The following is a 16,975-nucleotide window of genomic DNA, read 5'->3' as shown; positions in this document are numbered from 1 at the left end:
TGTACCTTCTTTTGTTACATGCTCAGGTCTGTAGAGCACTGCAACTTGTAGTCCACTCTTATTTAGGTGCTGTGTGTACTTGGGGGCAGGTATTAGGGAGTGGAGAATTGGTTGACCGCTACATACTACCCTTTTTATTCCTGACACAACGCTTAGTTCACAAACGTTCTTGGATTACTGTGCCCTAGAATATCAGTATTTTTTTTTTCATGGCAAACCTAGGTCAAAAGTTACTACATGAAGTAACATGTGCTTACATTATTAGGTCAGTTATGTGGTGGTGGTGGTGGTGGTGGTGGTGGTGGTGGTGGTGGTGGTAGCCAGGGTTGCACTTCTGTTTATGAGTGGCAGCTACCAGCACTGCTTTTGCCTATTACATTGACCATAATAATATGATTTGGTTCTGGACAGAGATAGGGTTACAACCCTTCTTGGATTCTTGGAGACACTCTGGAAATCAGTAGATCTGTCCAGAGTCCATAGAGCTTTTAATCACAGATGGGCAATGGGGCTAATTCAGACCTAATCACTGCTGTGCGTTTTCGCACAGCGGGCGATTAGGTCTGAACTGCGCATGCACCGGCGCCGCATCTCTGCCCAGCGATCGCCTCTGCGTGATTTACAGGCAGAGGCGTACGCTGGGCGGGAGGGAGCGGGCCGTCGGCGTTGGACCGCCGTTTTGGGGGTGCAGTCCGAGCAATGCAGGTGTGCCCAGACCGTGCGGGGGATGGGCCACGGCGGCTATGTGACGTCACACGCAGCTGCTGCAACCCGGAGAGTGATGAGTAGCCACCGGCCAGTGCGCAGGAGCTGCGCTGGTAGGGAGCTACTCTTCAGATACAAAAGCATCGCCGCCGTGCAATGCTTTTATACCTGTGTGGCGGGGGGAGGGCCAGACATGCGGGGCGGACTAGCCCTGTGCTAGGCGTCCCCCCGCATGTCAGGGTGGCTGATCGTAGCTGTTCAAAATTTTGCACGGCTACGATCAGGTCTGAATTAGGCCCAATGTCCAGAAATCTTAAAACAATCTCCGCCAGTGCCCTACCTTGTGGCATGCCTATCAGTCATCCTGTGGCCCACCTCTCACACATCCTGCCAATCATTTGTCCTGCAGACCACCTCTTGCTCATCCTGTGTCCCACCTCTCGCACGTCCTGCAGCCCCTCTCTTGTTAGTCCTGCAGCCCACCTCTAGCTCGTTCTGTGACCCACATCTAGCTCGTTCTGTGGCCCATCTCTTGCTCATCCTGCGTTCCATTCGTCCCGCCACTAGGTTGTTCTGCAGCCAGCTTCAAGCTGTTGAACCCTCACTGTCCCATCAGCAGCCCCGTGACAGAGATAAAAAAAAAACCTACTCCGTTCTGCCTGTGTTTCTCATTTGTGGTCACAATTACAATGAATACGTAGCTGCAGCACCTGGCTATCCAACAGATGTTGCTCCCTCCATCTGCGTGAAGTTGTAGTGGGGACTGCGGGACAGGGGACGAATTGTAGTGGAGCAGTGGAGACAGGGGATCCTGCTGCTCCTGCATGATGGGAGCACAGTAAGCTGGCTGGATGTTGCCGGGGGAGCTGAAAGCTTCATGTAAATTGGGGGTATGTGGAAGACCATCTCCTGGGCTGTGTATTCATTACTCTCTCTCTCTCTCTCTCTCTCTCTCTCTCTCTCTATATATATATATATATATATATATATAAATATATAGCTCTGCTTCGTAAATTTATCCCTTAAACTAACTTGTCTGCCTACTTCTACATGTTTTACATAAACAAATATATATTTTTTTATTATTTTTTAAATCGTTTGTGAAAAACAACATATATAAAAGTTGACAGCCAGCATGGAGTTTGACTGAAGTTACGTCTGTGCATTGGTTGGAACGTTGTCACTATTGTAATGGATGCACCATGTGGGTTTGAATCCCTGAAATTATTTTTGACAATATCGCATGCTGGCAGGTCCGATATAACCACCCCTGGAATGAGTCCTAGTGGAGTATATCCATTTATCACTGCCATGTTTGTTTGTTTGTTTTTTTATATAGTGAAAACTGTTAGAAATATACAATGTGTATGGATTCTCTGTATTAGCCAATCCTGAGGAAGATTCGTGTATGAATCGAAACGTAGACTTCACTTATGGCTATTCAATGAAACTGATGTATTTTTTGCACCACAGCTGATGAACATTATTAGCGAGTACCCCTCCATCCTCGTGGAAACATATAGATACATAGTGGACTTTTCGTTAGGGCCCATTGGGAGCACCCTCTAGGATTACACTCTACCTATGCGAGTTCGCAACATATGTGTTTTTATATATATATATATATATATATGTGTACACTGGTGGCCAAAATTGCGGACACTTTTTGAAATTTGAATGTTTTTCAACTTTGAATGCTGATAAAAACTGCTACACTTCATGCAGTGCAATGATTCATATATCAAATTAAAGGAAATTTAATGCTGAATTCAACACAATAATCTGAAGTCAAATATTTGCATTACAAGGGAAGTTATGCAGTGAGAAGAACACTCGGGTATATTCAATTGAAGTCGAAAGCTGCCGTCTGTCGAAAAAACGGCAGTTTTTGACTTTTTTAAGTCAGAAGGGGTTCCGACCTATTCAGTCTAACCCCAAATTATTCGACAAGTTGAGGAATTTGACTTGTCGAAAAGCACGTGGATCGGCGGAATAGCTGCTAATCCACGTGCTTGTGTCGAAAACGGTCGGTTTTGGCCCACTTTTCGACCATCTCAATTCGACTTTAAAAAAAGTCGAAGTGAGATGCGGGAGCAGAGATGGGGAGAGCCGTGGGCAGACGGGGAGAGCAGCGCCGGAAGATGTATCACAGCCGCCGCTCACAGCAGCATCCACCCGGCTCCAGCAAGCGAGACCTCGCTTGCTGGAGCTGGGTGGACGCTGCCGTGAGCGGCGACAGTGATGCGGGGACGGAGAGAGGCAGAGATGGGGGGTGGGATGGGGAGAGCCGCGGGCAGACGGGGGAGAGCAGCGCTACCCGCTGCTGTAGCGATACTATCCGCTGCTGTAGCGCTGCTATCCCCTGTCTGCCTGCGGCTCTCCCCCGTCTAAGCTCCCGCATCTCAATTCGACTTTTTTTAAAGTCGAATTGAGAATGCATTGAATAGCCCAGGCCGGATCCATTCCGACAGCTGAATGTCGGAATGGATCCGACTTCAATTGAATATACCCCTTGGGGTGAAAATCCCTGTGTACTTATGATGTCACTGTACTATCAGTATTTCGTGGGTATCCTTTATTTTTGAAGACAGCAGCACAGCGACATGGCATTGAGCCAATCAATGTTTGGAGCTCTTCCTTCTTTATTATGTGGTGCCATGAAGCAATTATAGCCTCAATTCTCTTTTATTGGATGGACGCCTCAGATGTACAAGTTTTCTCCAATGGAACCACAAATGTTCTATGGGGTTCAGGTCTGGGCTGTTTCCTGGCCATCCCAGCACCTGTATGGGGTGTAGTATGGTATGCCGGCGGTCGGGCTCCCGGCGACCAGCATACCGGCGCCGGGAGCCTGACCGCCGGCATACCGACAGTGTGGCGGGCGCAAATGAGCCCCTTGCGGGCTCGCTGCACTTGCCACGCTATTTTATTCTCCCTCCAGGGGGTTCGTGGACCCCCACGAGGGAGAATAAGTGTTGGTATGCCGGCTGTCGGGATTCCGGCGCCGGTATACTGTGCGCCGGGATCCCGACAGCCGGCATACTGAAGACCACCCCCTGTATGTCATTCTCTGTGAACCACTGTTTGTATATCCGTGCAGTGTGGCAGGAAGCTGAATCCTGCTGGGAAAAAAAAATGGGGTATTATCTGGAAAAAGATCCCTGATAGATGGTAGACGTTTTCATTGTAGGATGGTGTCAATGTACTTTCTGCTGTTCAGTGTGCCATCTATGACATGAAGGCGGCCTACAGCATCTGCTGTCATACATGCCCAGATCCTAACACTTGTAGGAGTCTTTGATGTCTCTTGAATGCAATCTGGATGTACCTCTTCCCTGATGCAACGTCTCACATATTTTCTCCCATCACTACCAAATACCGATATCTTAGTTTCGTCACTCCATATCACTTGTTTCCACTGACCTTCTGTACATGCAATGTGTTCTTTTGCCCACTGTATTCGTTTTTGCCGCTGCTTTTTATTCAGGAATGGCTTTTTTCGAGGAATCCTACCTTTTTGGCCAACCTCCGTTAGTCTTCTTCGTACCGTTCTTGCACTAACAAAAACACCAGTTGCACTCAGATCACTGCTAATGGCCGCAGATGACATCCATCTGTCCCTGACATAAATTTGTTTTATTCTCCTATCATCAACAGCTGTTGTGCACTTTTTCCGGCCTTATCCTTCTTTATTTTGTATACTGTAGATTGTGTTTCCTGATATCGTAAACAAAACTTTCGTACTCCTGATGTTGTCACATTCCCACCAACTTCTCTCGCAATTGCTGCATACGAAAGACCATTTTCACGTAACACCACAATCCTAGATCTCTTCCTGGGTGACCAGTCACAATTTTGCCTTGACAACATTGTTGTATTTATTTTTTACACCATCAATAGCACTAAACAATACACACAAACATCCAACCATAATTGCACTTCAGTAACCAACTTTATTCTGCAAAATGAAACAGCCAAACTGACCTTTCCCACCTTTGAACATGACCTTGCATCTGCTCATAAACGACAGATGATTGGTCCTCAGAACGATGATTCCGATTGGCTGGTAGTAGCTGTTACTACAATCCGCTTCTTGAATCTCACGCATCTGTGCTTCTATGTCTGACTGACAGTAGCATAACTTCCTTGGAAATGCAAATATTTGTCCTCTGCTTATTGTGTTGAATTCAGCATTAAATTGCCTTCCATTTGATATATGAATCATTGCACTGTGTGAAGTGAAACAGTTTTTATAAACATTGAAAGTTAAAAAACATTCAAATTTCAAAAAGTGTCCGCAATTTTGGCCATATATGGGAAACTACAGGTCCCAGCCACGTGGAGCTCTGGACCAGGGCCAGCTTAGAAATTTAGTTTTGAAAAAAAATCCCCAATTTGTAACCGGAAAATTCAGGGGGAGAGTCGATGTAGGGTCCCCATTGATTTCGGGATAATTGGCATTGCCATTTTGGGCTGGTGTGGTCCTTGCAGTATGGGTTCCACTCACCATGTCTCCAACCAGCTCTAGTTCAATTGATGCCAGAGCTGGTTTCCCCAGGAAAGTCAGGCCTACAAAAAAGCGTTGTGCCCTGGGTATAGCCAACCATGGCACCAGTAGCACTGGTGTTTTTCCCCATACCCTAGAGTTGTGGGTATGGGGGTCATTGAAGGGTTAATGATAGAAAAAAATACCTTTTTCTTTGGTCAACTTTAGGCCCCAGTGTAACAGGGCCTGCTGGCACTTGAAGAACCATAAGAGCCAGCTTGGCCTGGCACCTGTAGTTCACTTATGAAAATGCAAATAAACATATAATGTTAAAGAATTAATTTTTTTAATAAACACGCAATACAGTTTACTATCAACCATTTTTTATTTTATACTTAATGATTGTCCTGAAGGAGTCCACTTCTTACAGTGGTATCCAATTAGCTTCGTTATATTTTCTCCCGAAAAAAAAAGAAAAAAGGGTCGATGGTCATTATCAGGCTATCCAATTATAGCCAAATTTTTTTGGCGAGAAAAATGTCCTGTTATCATGCGATAACACATATGAACCAGCATAAGCTCCCGATCCTATGTGTTATTGTGGCTCTGGGGGCTGCTTATTGCGGATCATCCCCGATAAGTACCGCGTATTCAGGCTAATTGACTTCACTAGTTGCCGTAAATACCGCAGCTAATTGGATACCGTCCTAAGTGTTTTGAATGCAGTTGTTTAGGATCAGTCAGAAAGGGGCAGATTCACAACGATTTATCAGCCCAGTATAACAACAATTGCAGGCAATTACTGCATGTAATGTAACGCATGTGGATTTTTACGGATGGTAACCCGAAAACATAATAACTCTCATGTACTGTAAGTGGAAACTATTTACACTTTCTTTGTGTCTAGAAATTGAACTGCATCTCCCCCTGTTTTTAAAGAGTGTAGAATGTGCTGTATACAGTATGCTGAACAAAGAAAATTGTTTCATTACGTTTATATTCTGCCTTTTAAAATTTGTAAAATGATAAAATTGGTTAAGTGAATAAAGTTTTCTTCAGCATAAGTTACTAAATAATAGTTAACAGGGCAGGTGCAAGGTCTCTCAGCACCCTAGGCAAACCTTCAGCCTATTGCCCCCTAACCTGCAAAACACCCACCCACCTCTCGGAGGGGAGATGCATGTGGGCTGGGGTGAATTGCATCATTATACATACTGTATACAGTGAAGAAGGACAACATTGAACGACTTTTAAAGTGATACAGTATATTGTAAACAAGTCACAAAATATTGTGACTTTGTTCACAATATACTTTCACTGTAAAAGTCCCTGAGTGCCGTCTATTCTTTATGTACTGTATAATACTGTATCCAGGGGCGGATCCAGAAAAAAATTACAGGGGGGGCACCATAAGGGACGTGGCTTCGTTGGAATGGGCGTGGCTTCGTTTGAATGGGCGTGGTATTGCAGGAAAAGACTACCTTATACCCCAGTTTTGCAACCTGCACGCCCAGACGTTGGCCACCACAGGAAAGAAAAATAATCCTGATTCATGCCCCCTACATTATTTGTCATTTTTCCTCCTTATAGTAATGCCCAGTATACATTATTCCACATACTGCAATGGCCCTTAGACATTATTCCACACACAATAATGCACATGACACAATATGCACACACTGTAATGCCCCAGACACATTATGCCACACACCGTAATGCCTGTGACACATTATGACAGGAATCGCAATGCCCGTTATACATTATGCTACACACTGCACTGCCCCTGATACATTATAGCACATACAATGTCTGGGACACATTATGCCACACACTGCAATGACCTTGAGACATTATACCACAATGCCCGTGATATAGTATACCATACACCGTAATGCCTGTGACACATACCGCAATGCCCGTTATACCCTATGCCACACACCGCAATGCCCGTTATATATTATGCCACACTGTAATGACCCCGAGACATTATACCACATACCACAATGCCCGTGATATAGTATACCACACACCGTAATGCCTGACACATTATGACACACACCGCAATGTCCGTGATACATTATGCCACACACTGCAATGACCCTTAGACATTATACCACATATCACAATGCCAGCGATATAGTATACCATACACCGTAATGCCTGTGACACATTATGACACACACCGCAATGTCCGTGATACATTATGCCACACACCGTAATGCCCATTACACATTAAGTCCTACAGTAAGGCTTCTAATTACTTTTCAAATACCTGCTCGTTGTCAGGGGTTTCATGCACTGGGTGTCATGCTCATTGCCAGGGGTTTCATGCTCTTGGTTCCATGCACGGTGCCAGGGGTTTTCATGCTCAGGGTGTCATGCTCGTTGCCAGGGGTTTCATGCACTGGGTGTCATGCTCGTTGCCAGGGGTTTCATGCACTGGGTGTCATGCTCGTTGCCAGGGGTTTCATGCACTGGGTGTCATGCTCGTTGCTAGGAGGTAGTCCTTGTTGCTAGGGCTGTGCTCCCAGTGCCACATATGTCCCCAGTGCCAGATATTCCCCCACGGTGCCAGGTACTCACATGCCCCCAGTGCCAAATATAGCCCCCCCCCCATGTGCCAGGTACACATATACCCCCAGTGCCAGATATTCCCCGACAGTGCCACATATGCCCCCAGTGCCAGATATCGCCCCCCCCCAGTGCTATATATGCCCCCAGTGCCACATATGCCCCAGTGCCAGATATCGCCCCCCCCCCAGTGCTATATATGCCCCCAGTGCCACATATGCCCCAGTGCCAGATATTCCCCCCCAGTGCCATATATGCCCCCAGTGCCAGACAATGCCCCAGTGCCAGATATCCCTCCCCTGCCAGTTATTCCCCCCAGTGCAAGATATTCCCCCCAGTGCCAGATATCCCCCCCCCCAGTGCCACATATGCCCCCAGTGCCAGATATCCCCCCCCCCCAGTGCCAGATATGCCCCCAGTGCCAGATATTCCCCCCAGTGCCATATATGTCCCCAGTGCCAGATATTCCCCCCCCCCTCCCTGCCAAATATGCCCCCAGTGCCAGATATTCCCCCCCCCCTCCCTGCCAAATATGCCCCCAGTGCCAGATATTCCCCCCCAGTGCGTGTCCCCCCCCCTCCCCCTTCCTCCGCCTCCGCCGCCGCCGCTGCTCCCCCCGCTCCCCTGCTGTTAGGAGGGACACGGAGGGCACAGTGCACGCCTCCCTGTGTCCCTCCTGTGTCTCCGGCGGCCGCGGGTCACTGTAATAAAGGAAGTGCTCACGAACGGCACTTCCTTTATGAGACCAGCGGCCGCCGGAGACCCAGGAGGGACACAGGAGAGGCGCGCACTGTGCCCTCCGTGTCCCTCCTAACAGCAGGGGAGGAAACGAGACCGCAGACTGACATGCGGACACTCGTCCGCATGTCAGTCTGCACTAAAAATGACAGGGGGGGCACGTGCCTTGGTGCCCCCCCCCCCTAAATCCGCCACTGACTGTATCTGAGGTCTGGTGGGGATATGTAATTGGGGTTGGGTACTGGATGCCGCCGGTCAGATTCCGGCATTGGCATTCTGACAGCTGGTGAGATTCCGGTGCGGGTATTCTCAATGCCAACATCCGTCCACTAGGATGCTAACTACATCCATTCAATTGTATGTGTGTATATACATATATATGCACAGACAGATTTGTATGCGCCTTATTGTGTTCCATCCCCCATCTGTAAGTTCATTATTGACCCACGTACAGAGACATCCATCAGTTTTTTGCTAGATGCATGCAGTGGTGCCCTCCAGTGGCCGGCGCCCCTAGGCAGCCGCCTTAAGCTGCCTAATGGTAGAGCCGGCCCTGATAGTTAAAGATATCAACTGTGAAATTGTGCTGATCTTTCATAAAAGTATGACAGTGTGTCAAATGCAATCTGATTATTATCTCCGTAGTCAGAGGTATTCTGGCCTTTAGGAAAGGTAATACCGTACAATTTAATCTCCTAAGCAATATACCAACATACTGTATGTTTAAAATAGAATTTGAGGTTCTAGTTCCACTTTCATATGCTGTATTAGCAGATGTTCGCTTTCAGCATTATGTTGCGTGCACACTTCACATAAAAATATGCTTACATACCTAATGTTTTCAGATGTAAATTCACAACTCCACACAGGAGCCTTGTTCAAAGTCTGACTTTACATTAAGCATGTATACACTGCTCAGAGTCATTAGGTGGAAGAGAAACACTTGGTTCCCAGATGTGTGCAGCATTATGTAACTAGTTTTATGCAACAGATGGATTGCTACAATGCAAAACATCAATCTGTGCTACACTAAAAGACTCAAAATGCGTGGGTTGAAATCCAAGCCCAAGTCAACTCGTATTGCCAAACTTCTATTATAGTTAACTGCTTTTCGTCTAAACAGGGTTTTAGGTCAAATCTATAGGAGGCCTCGGATAAAATTGGGGTTAGAAAAGTTGTTATGTGCCATACAAACTTGCTATTTCATTAAAAGAAAACTTTTTTTTTTACTCATTATCGAATTAAATGAAAAGAAGACATTGCATAGCATATTACAGCATAGAAGTATATTAGGAATAGAATCACTTTAAACACTCCAAGATTACACCTCCTGTTATTATCTGAATCAAGCCTAGAATTCTCAACCATCTCTGTTGTCCATGTGAATACAACTGCATGTCTGGTATTGTGTCCTAACCTATCAGTCTGGGAACTATATTTAGGCAAAACCGATTTCTTACTTAACTATAAAGTATATACAGTATAATTTCTCAAATTTACTATACATATTATGTGTTAAATGTGTTACTTCATTGCATTGGTAAACGATTGAGGGATCCAAGTATCTGAAATACAGTGTCAATACTTGTGAGTGGTGGGCCCAGGTGCGTAAATATGCTTTGAACTCCCTTCCTCCATCCCGCCCCAAGTTGATAATGTGACACACGACAGTGGGAGGCAGTAGGGGAGGCAGAAACTAACAGGGGGAGGAATAAAGTGACAGGGAGAGGCAGTGGGTGTCAGGGGTACAGTCACACAGTCCTGCACAGTGTGGAAAATGGGGGAGATTTACCTTGATGGAGATGGGAACACAGTGGCCTCTGCTCTGTCTGTGAGAATTGTCCCTGTCCTCTGTGCTTACCTCAGTTAGGCACTCTGTCAGGGAGGCATTAGCAGCTCCAGTTACACTAACTAGCCATGAGTTGCCTCAAATTCACAGAAAGCAGTATGTAAATTAGATTTCAATTAAGGGGCATATATTTTAGAAAGAGGGAGACCTCCACTTTCAAATAAAGGGACCATTTAGCACTTATTTACCTTCTAAGGAATGATATCTGAATGGTATCTGAAACCATTGAGACACCCATATCTGAAAGAAGGAAGTTCCCTCTTTCAAATTTTGTTTCCCTCATTTAGCTATTGTCTGGTGATCACCTATGATCAATGTAAAATTTTAACCTGCAGTATGGAAAACACAAATTTTCCGTTTGTAGGCATAAAGGTACTAACCATTGGTGTAAATTCATATTAGGACACCATAGGCAAAATTGTTGGTTTTCCATAGATGGAAATACTGTACTTGATATAACGGTTTGATGCACAGTGTTACCTGCTTCAGGCGATGACTGGTGTCCAGCGGCTGTGACTCAGGGCTGGAACTGAGGAGGCTGTTTATAGCTCTTTTGTATGTGACTTGGGTAGCAGTGAGAACTGCCGTTGGTATATATTTCAGGTAATGAACCATCAGGTGGCTCTATTCTGGACTGGCTACCGGCTGAGGAATTATGGCTGAACCGGACTGGCTACTGGCTGGAGAATACAGCTGGACCAGACTGGCTACCAGCTAAAAAGACACTGCTGGACCGCACTGGCTTCCAGCTGAGGAATACAGCTGAACCGGACTGGCTACCGGCTGAAGAGATGCTGCTGGATAGACAGGCTACCGGCTGAAGAGATGCTACTGGACCGGACTGGCTACCTGGCTGAAGAGATGCTGGTGGTCCGGACTGGCTTCTGGCTGAGGAATACAGCTGAATCGGACTGGCTACCGGCTGAAGAGATGCTGCTGGACCGGACTGGCTGTCGGCTGAGGAGTTATGGCCACTGAACAATACATTACATGCCATACCATAGTGTGGAGTATTTTGCATTAATATTATTGCCACTTTAAAATTCCGGGTCAAACATGGCAAGAAGCGTCAGCTTGAGAAAGCTGTCTCTTACTAAATCTAGCTGCTAGTATGTGTGTGTACATGTGATAGGGAAAATGTAAGCTCCACTGAGGCAGGTATTGATGTGAATGACTAAAGATTCTCTGTAAAGCGCTGTGGCGTAAATATATGAATCAACGAAATGGGGGTAAGAGGTATCAGTGCACGTTATGTGCACTGATACCGATACCCACCATGAATTAATGCTGCGGTGTGTGCCCAATGACCTATCTATATCGGCGCCACTATCTAGAAGATAGCACACCGATGTGCAGAGCAATGTATGTATGTAATGGTCAACATCACCAACAGGGCTGAATCTGTGAAGGGGCCGCAGTACAGTGTTCTCAGACTCAAAATAAACTGCAGTTCGATTTCAACAGCTGCAGGTGGCGATGCCCTATCTCCGCAGGAGGAACAGAGCTGTCCCTGCCTGTGGCGGACGCCGACTCTGGTCTGCATAGGAGATCTTGCTAGACTTGCGAAATCTCGTGCATGCCCAGTGAGCCGGCTGGGGAGGAGATACACAGCGCATCAGCACTAGGCTGACAGGGATCGCTGGAGGGGGGAGTCTTCACTCCCCCTCTCCAGCAGCTGAGATGTTCATACATCTCAGCCCTAGGGCTCCCACTTCACAAGAGGCGAAGCGAGTAGAGTGATACCGGCATGATATGTGCTGGTATCATATTCTTACCCCTGTGTAATACAATATGTGTGCACTATATAAATAAATATTAAAAATAATAACTTGCATATAACAGGTTACTCTATTAGCTTTAGTGGAACATTGATTAAATCCCAGTGATCAATTTGTTAATTGTGTATATTTAGAATTAAACAAGGGAAAATGCTAATTCATTTTGAAAAGGTCTTTGTATTAAAACAGTAAAGCATGTTTATTTATTGCTCGTCTTACTGACTAGAACAAAAGTAATCCTATGTCTGAGAAAGTCTCAGCTCACAATGTACCTCTTAATAAATCTAAACCTTTCATTTTTCCCCAACATCTTAGCCACAGGGGGCTCTGTAACATTGGTTCTAAGAAGAGAAATAGTAAGGGTCATATGCAGTGGCACAGTGTAAATAGCCCACAAGCAACGTTGTGAACTTGCAAAACTCTGTTTATAAGATAGTATTAACAGGTAATTACTTAATAAATAAAATAGAAATAAAATAAAAATAATTTATTGTCAGAATAATAAGCTGAAAGAAGCTGCAGGAGTACAGACAGTCATTAGGTCGACCACTGAAGGTCGACATGGGAATTAGGTCGACATGTGAAAAGGTCGACATGAGTTTTTGGACTGTTTTTGGTGTCGTTTTCTTCGTAAAGTGATGGGAAACCCCAATTAGTGCACCGTGTCCCCTCACATGGCTCGCTTCACTCACCATGATTCGGGCAAGGTGCCTCGCTTTGCTCGGCACAGGTTACCGTTCCGGTCGTGGTCCACGTGGATTGTCAAGTATGGAAAAATCCCCCCCCCCCCCAAAAAAAAAGTGAGAAACTCATGTTGACCTTTTGACCTGTCGACCTAGTACATGTCGACCTAATGACATGTTGACATATTGACCATGTCGACCTAATGCATGTCGACCTTCAGTGATCGTCCTAATGACTGTCAGCCTAAGCTGTGTTGACCTAACAACCGTATCCCTACAGATGTTGCATGTATAAAGTAAGTCCTAATTCCAAGCAGTGCAGACACACGAGTGCTATGTTCAGAGTAAGCCAGCTTTGCAGAGGAATCATGCATGTTTCACAGAAGGTCAAGCATTTGCAAGTAAAGGTGTTGAAGAAACGTACGCAACTCAGTCGCATCTCTCCTTGCAGCTGGTGGGGCATAGCTGGGTATTCTCATTTAGGCTAAGGTCAGAGAGGGCGTGTAGATGGAATTGCGAGCTATTCAGTGTTGTGCATGTGTGTAATCAGTAGCGGATTTACTGCTATGCTGCATGTGGGTGCACACTGGACAATTTTAAGAATTTGTTTAAAATGACGACTAGTGTGTACCTAGCTAAATAAAGCTGGGCACACACTACAAGATGTGTGTATCCAGCGCATACACAGCAATGGAGTGATGGCCATACTGCATTCGGAAGATGCCGGAGGATGTCGCTGACGACGCATGGTAGTGTGCATTGTAAGCAACATAGTGCGTTCACACTTGACGATTTAAACAGTGTGTTGTTCCAATTCATTGGAGTCAGGCACATCGTCCACAATATTGTCTAGTCACCAGCATTAACTGTAATGTGCATGTGTTTTTATGGAATATTTACCTGCAACATTGTATAAATAAATTATTGTACATTTTTAGTAAGTAAGTGCAAAACTGATACTTTTCTCTTCCAAGATTCTGCTGCTGCACTTGGTGTTAATTGTTTTTCATTTCGTGAGATTGTCTCACTCAGCTGTATAGAATCTGCAGATGGTTACACTCATCAGCACTTGGGTTCTTTGTTGTTTTATTGAGGATGCACACTATTATTGGAACTTATATTTACTGTAGTGCTTAGCGGCGAGAACTAACTTACTCTCCAGATTGTGTTAGCCTACTGAGCCTGATCCTTCCTATAGGAAGGAGATCCAATTTCCAAAGACAGATCCATTCAGATCCTTCGGTCCTTGTTATGTTCATGTGTGACTAAGGTCATGTACACTATATGGACAAAAGTATCCGGACGTCTAGCCATTACACCAACAGGAACTGTAATTACCTTGTACTCAAATACATATACTTTAATATGGAGTTGATTCCCCTTTGCAGCTATAACAGCTTCCACTCTTCATGGAAGGCTTTCAACAAGATTTTGGAGTGTTTTTGTAGGAATATGTGCCCATTCATTCTGTAGAGCATTTATGAGGTCAGGCACATATTGGACTAGAAGGCACATTCCAGTTCATCCCAAAGGTGTTTGATGGGGTTGAGATCAGGGCTCTGTGGGGGCCAGTCAAGTTCATTCAAACTAAACTAATTAAACCATGTCTTTATAGTCCTTGCTTTGTGCACTGGGGCACAGTCATGTTGGAATAGAAAAGGTCCTTCCACAAACTGTTGCCACAAAGTTGGAAGCATATCATTGTCCAAAATGTCTTGGTATGCTGAAGCATTAAGAATGCCCTTCACTGGAGATAAGTTGCTTAGCCCAAACCATGAAAAGCAGCCCCATACCGTTATCCCTCTGCCACCAAACATCACAGTTGGCACAATGCAGTCAGTCAGGTAACGTTCTCCCGGTATCTGCCAAACCCAGACTTGCTCATCTGACTGCCGAACAGAGAAGCGTAATTCATCACGCCACAGAACACGTTTCCTCTCATAGTCCAGTGTCGGTCTGCTTTACACCACTCCATCTGACGCTTGTCATTGGACTTGGTGATGTGAGGCTTGCATGCAGCTGCTCTGCCATAGAAACCTATTCCATTAAGCTCCCGCTGTGCATCTTTTGTGCTTACATTAATGCCAGTGGAAGTTCGGAACTCTTCAGCTATGGAATCAGCAGAGCGTTGGCGACTTTTACAAACTATGTGCCTTAGAAGTCGTTGACCCCGCTCTGTGATTTTATGTGGTCCTCCGCTTCATGGCTGAGTTGCTGCTGTTCCTAAACACTTACACTTTTTAATAATATCACTTACAGTTGACCATGGAATATCCAGCCAGGATGAAGTATCACAAACCCTTTTATTGGAAAGGCGGAATCTTATCACAGTACCAGTACCACACTTGAAGTCACTGAGCTCTTCAGGACAACCCATTTTGTATCACAAATGTTTGCAAATGGATGCTGCATGCCTAGGTGCTCGATTTTATACACCTGTGGCAACGGGTCTGATTGAAACACCTGAATTCAATAATTAACAGGTGTGGCCAAATACTTTTGTCCATATAGTGTATGTGCAGTACAACACTGCACTTCAGTGTAATCTTTCACCTCTAGTATTAGCAACATAAGTTTCAGTGTTAGTGCTTCACATTGCGGCTGCTTTCCAGAGAAGTTGCTCCAGTAGAATTGTATTTGCCGTTGTATATCCCAACGAGTCAGATTCCACCGGGCCCTTATAAATATTAATGAATAGACCCCCTAGGCAGAAAAATATGAAAGTTGGAAGTCATGATGGAAAATGTGATGGCACTGTATGTATTAGTAGTGACATTGTCCGGTGTCATTATTTTTAACAGAATCACCAGCTTGCAATAATTATGCCCATCTGATATACTGTACCATGTGCTGAGAGTGGCAACCCCTATAAAAAGTGCAGTTGCTCACATATACATGTCCAGCACAGTGTAGTTCTTGCTCTACCTAAATGACCCTAATAGTATTAAGAATTACTTGTCCATATCTTGTGTTAAACATTTACAGAACTATAATGGTGGAAAACTCCCTACAGCAGGCATTCCCAACCACGGTCCTCAAGGCGCACCAACAGTGCAGGTTTTAGTGATATCCAAGGTTCAGCACAGATGGTTAAATCAAAATAACTGAGGAACTAATTAAGTCACCTGTGCTCAAACGTGGCCGTCACTAAAACATGGACTGTTAAGCCGCATACAGTCTTATTTTTTCTTACGATACCGACCCCGCGGTAGCGCACATCGGCATCGCAAGCTGTATACACATGGTGCGATATTCACTATGTTTTCTATTGATATGGACTGTCTATGGTCCCAATTCAGACCTGATTGCTGCTGTGTGTTTTCACACAGCAGGCGATTATCGAACTACTGCGCATGTGTATGCACTGCAATGCGCACGCATGTCGCAGAACAGCGACAGTATGATGCAAAAAATTCGCTCACACGGGCGTTTGAAAGGTGATTGACATGAAGAGGATGTTTGTGGGTGGTAACTGACCATTTTCTGGGAGTGTCTGGATAAACGCAGGCATTCCCAAGACCTTTCAGGATGGGTGTGTGACGTCAGCTCCGGCCCCGATCAGCCTGATTTCTTCGCACTGGAGGAGTAAGTATTGAGCTAAGCACACACTGCACACACTGCACAGAATGGGAAAAACATTCGATAGTGAGTGTGATGCGAATGGTTTTTCAGCTGTCCGCCAGAACAGTGATCTCACGTGGAACAGTGAGATCATCCAATGCTGCTGAGGCGCTGGAACGCATGTCACGGAAGTGATAGTCATGCGTTCCACAAGCAGAGGAAGGAGTGCATAACCAATTACTGGAGCGCACAGTCCACGGATAGCGGCTGTGCGTTCCAAATGATAACAATGGCCTCCTATACACTGCAGGCCATTGTTATCATTTGGAACGCACAGCCGCTATCCGTGGACTGTGCGCTCCAGTAATTGGTTATGCACTCCTAGTACATCCTCAATAACTCCCTCGTGAATGGGATTGATCCATGAAATATAAGAACGACACATAAGTAAAAAATACAGTAACGTTAAAATATGAAAAAATATTGGCGGGATATGTACATCCATCTCTATATATCAATACTAATAATACACGTATAAGCACAACTGACCAAAATTAAATGGTAAAAAAAGAAAATAGATAATTGTTATTGAGCTGGTGAAACA

The 16,975-nt window shown here is 45.2% G+C and overlaps 1 protein-coding gene across 1 annotated transcript in view; it reads left to right on the top strand.

The window, feature by feature from the left end:
- The window catches only part of ADAMTSL3 (ADAMTS like 3), a 788,444-nt gene that overhangs the window by 717,677 nt on the left and 53,792 nt on the right, over positions 1–16,975 (top strand). The gene's annotated exons all lie outside the window — the stretch shown is intronic.

The sequence above is a fragment of the Pseudophryne corroboree genome, chromosome 6 (assembly GCF_028390025.1).
Source record: "Pseudophryne corroboree isolate aPseCor3 chromosome 6, aPseCor3.hap2, whole genome shotgun sequence".
Classification (NCBI taxonomy): Eukaryota; Metazoa; Chordata; class Amphibia; order Anura; family Myobatrachidae; genus Pseudophryne; species Pseudophryne corroboree.
Note: the sequence above shows the minus strand (reverse complement) of the source record. Positions and strands in the feature narration are given on the sequence as shown.